The 4,022-nt window shown below is 42.0% G+C and overlaps 1 non-coding gene across 1 annotated transcript; it reads right to left on the reverse strand.

Moving 5' to 3' along the window:
- Positions 1-201: 201 nt before the first annotated feature.
- LOC130952044 (small nucleolar RNA R71) lies at positions 202-309 on the reverse strand. The gene has a single exon (XR_009074226.1). It is a non-coding gene; the product is annotated as a small nucleolar RNA R71 (small nucleolar RNA).
- Positions 310-4,022: the final 3,713 nt, after the last annotated feature.

The following is a 4,022-nucleotide window of genomic DNA, read 5'->3' on the forward strand; positions in this document are numbered from 1 at the left end:
TTAGCTGAATTCTTGCAAATCTGTGACACAGTCAAGACTAATGGGGTTGACCCTGAGGTCTACAGACTGATGCTATTCCCTTTTGCTGTAAGAGACAAAGCTAGAATATGGTTGGACTCTCAACCTAAAGAAAGCCTGGACTCTTGGGAAAAGCTAGTCAATGCCTTCTTGGCAAAGTTCTTTCCACCTCAAAAATTGAGTAAGCTTAGAGTGGAAGTCCAAACCTTCAGACAGAAGGATGGTGAATCCCTCTATGAAGCTTAGGAAAGATACAAACAATTGATCAGAAAATGTCCTTCTGACATGCTTTCTGAATGGAGCATCATAGGCATTTTCTATGATGGTCTCTCTGAACTATCCAAGATGTCTTTGGATAGCTCTGCTGGAGGATCTCTTCATTTGAAGAAGACGCCTACAGAAGCTCAAGAGCTAATTGAAATGGTTGCAAATAACCAATTCATGTACACTTCTGAAAGGAATCCTGTGAACAATGGGACCAATCAGAAGAAAGGAGTTCTTGAGATTGATACTCTGAATGCCATATTGGCTCAGAATAAAATATTGACTCAACAAGTCAATTTGATTTCTCAAAGTCTGTCTGGAATGCAAAATGCACCAAGCAGTACTAAGGATGCTTCATCTGAAGAAGAAGCTTATGATCCTGAGAACCCTTCAATGGAAGAGGTGAATTACCTAGGAGAACCCTATGGAAACACCTATAATTCTTCATGGAGAAATCACCCAAATTTCTCATGGAAGAATCAAGAGAGACCTCAACAAGGTTTCAATAATAATGGGGAAGAAACAGGTTTAGCAATGGCAAGCCTTTTCCATCATCTTCTCAGCAACAGACAGAGAATTCTAAGCAGAACCCCTCTGACTTAGCAACCATGGTCTCTAATCTAATCAAAACCACTCAAAGTTTCATGACTGAAACAAGGTCTTCCATTAGGAATTTGGAAGCACAAGTGGGACAGCTGAGCAAGAAAATTACTGAACTCCCTCCAAGTACTCTTCCAAGCAACACAGAAGAAAATCCAAAAGGAGAGTGCAAGGCCATCAACATGGCCGAATTTGGAGAGGAAGGAGGAAGTGAACGCCACTGAGGAAGACCTCAATGGGCGTGCACTAGCCTCCAATGAGTTCCCCAATGAGGAACCATGGGAATCTGAGGCTCAAAATGAGACCATAGAGATTCCATTGGACTTACTTCTGCCTTTCATGAGCTCTGATGAGTATTCTTCCTCTGAAGAGGATGAGTATGTCACTGAAGAGCAAGTTGCTAAATACCTTGGAGCAATCATGAAGCTAAATGACAAGTTATTTGGAAATGAGACTTGGGAGAATGAACCTCCTTTGCTCACCAAAGAACTGGATGACTTGTCTAGGCAGAAACTGCCTCAAAAGAGGCAGGATCCTGGGAAGTTTTCAATACCTTGTACTATAGGCACCATGACCTTCAAGAAGGCCTTGTGTGACTTAGGGTCAAGTGTAAACCTCATGTCCCTCTCTGTAATGGAGAAGCTAGGGATCTTTGAGGTGCAAGCTGCAAAAATCTCACTAGAGATGGCAGACAACTCAAGAAAACAAGCCTATGGACTTGTAGAGGACGTTCTGGTTAAAGTTGAAGACCATTACATCCCTGCTGATTTCATAATCCTAGAGACTGGGAAGTGCATGGATGAAACCATCATCCTTGGCAGACCCTTCCTAGCCACAGCAAAGGCTGTGATTGATGTTGATAGAGGCGAACTGATCATTCAAGTGAATGAAGAATCCTTTGTGTTTAAGGCTCAAGGATATCCCTCTGTCATCATGGAGAGGAAGCATGAAGAGCTTCTCTCAAAACAGAGCCAAACAGAGCCCCCACAGTCACACTCTAAGTTTGGTGTTGGGAGGCCACAACCAAACTCTAAGTTTGGTGTTGAACCCCCACATTCAAACTCTAAGTTTGGTGTTGGGAGGTTCCCACATTGCTCTGATCATTTGTGAGGCTCCATGAGAGCCATCTGTCAAGCTACTGACATTAAAGAAGCGCTTGTTGGGAGGCAACCCAATGTTATATTTTGACTATTTTCTTTTGTTATTTTATGTTTTTTGTAGGTTGATGATCATAAGAAGACACAAAATCAATTGAAAAAGCAAAAACAGAATGAAAAACAGGAAGAAAAATAGCACACCCTGGAGGAAGAACCCACTGGCGTTTAAACGCCAGTGAGGCTAGCAGTTGGGCGTTTAACGCCCAGTCTAGCACCATTCTGGGCGTTTAACGCCAGAAAGGGGCACCAGACTGGCGTTAAACGCCAGAAAGGGGCAAGAAGCTGGCGTTAAACGCCAGAAATGGGCACCAGCCCGGCGTTTAACGCCAGAATTGGCTCAAAACGTGTTTTTGAATGCCATTTGGTGCAGGGATGACTTTTCCTTGACACCTCAGGATCTGTGGACCCCACAGGATCCCCACCAACCCCACCACTCTCTCTTCTTCTTCACCCATTCATCAATTACCTCAATACCTCTTCTCCAAAAACCCTTCACCTATCAAATCCATTCTTTCTCTTTACCACTCACATCCATCCTTCATAAAACCCCACCTACCTCACCATTCAAATTCAAACCACTTTCCCACCCAAACCCACCCTCACTTGACCGAACTCTACCCTTCCCCCTCTCCTATATATACCCTTCTTCACCCCTTCATTTTCACACAACCTAAACACCACTTCTCCCCCATAATGGCCGAAACACAAAGCCATTCCCTTCTTCCTCATTCCTTCTTCTTCTACTCTCTTCTTTCTTCTTTTGCTCGAGGACGAGCAAACCTTTTAAGTTTGGTGTGGTAAAAGCATTGCTTTTTGTTTTTCCATAACCATTTATGGCATCCAAGGCCGGAGAAACCTCTAGAAAGAGGAAAGGGAAGGCAAAAGCTTTCACCTCCGAGTCATGGGAGATGGAGAGATTCATCAAGGGTGCATTAAGACCACTTCTATGAAGTTGTGGCCATGAAGAAGGGTCAACTTTGATCAAAGGTTGGACCAAGTCCTCATAAACATTTGTGAAGAGGGCGCTCAATGGAAGAGAAACTCAAGAGGGAAGCCGGTTCAACTGAGAAGGCATGACCACAAGTCCATCACTAAGAAAAAGATGGAATAAACAAGAGACCCCTCTCATCATGAGATCCCTGAGATGCCTCAAGGGATGCACTTTCCTCCACAAGACTATTGGGAGCAAATTAACACCTCCCTAGGAGAATTGAGTTCCAACATGGGACAACTAAGGGTGGAGCACCAAGAACACTCCATTCTCCTCCATGAAATTAGAGAAGATCAAAGAATCATGAGAGAGGAGCAACAAAGACAAGGAAGAAACATTGAGGAGCTCAAGCACTCCATAAGACCTTCAAGAGGAAGAACAAGCCGCCATCACTAAGGTGGACCCGTTCTTTAATCTCCTTGTTCTTTATTCTTCTGTTTTTCGAATTTTTTATGCTTATGTTTGTCCATGTTTGTGTCTTATGATCATTAGTGTCTTAGTGTCTATGCCTTAAAGTTATGAATGTCCTATGAATCCATCACCTTTCTTAAATGAAAAATGTTTTAATCACAAAAGAACAATAAGTACAGGATTTCGAATTCATCTTTAAAACTAGCTTAATTAGTTTGATGTGGTGGCAATACTTTTGTTTCTGAATGTATGCTTAAACAGTGCATATGTCTTTTGAATTTGTGGTTCATGAATGTTAAAATTGTTGGCTCTTGAAAGAATGATGAAAAAGGAGACATGTTACTGAGGATCTGAAAAATCATAAAAATGATTCTTGAAGCAAGAAAAAGCAGTGAATACAAAAAAAAAAAGAAGGAGAAAAACGAAAAAAAAAAGGGGAGAAAGAAAAAGAAAAGAAAAAGAAAGAAATAAAGTTGTGATCCAAGGCAAAAAGAGTGTGCTTAAGAACCCTGGACACCTCTAATTGGGGACTTTAGCAAAGCTGAGTCACAATCTGAAAAAGGTTCACCCAATTATGTGTC

This window comes from Arachis stenosperma, chromosome 9 (assembly GCF_014773155.1).
Source record: "Arachis stenosperma cultivar V10309 chromosome 9, arast.V10309.gnm1.PFL2, whole genome shotgun sequence".
Lineage (NCBI taxonomy): Eukaryota > Viridiplantae > Streptophyta > Magnoliopsida > Fabales > Fabaceae > Arachis > Arachis stenosperma.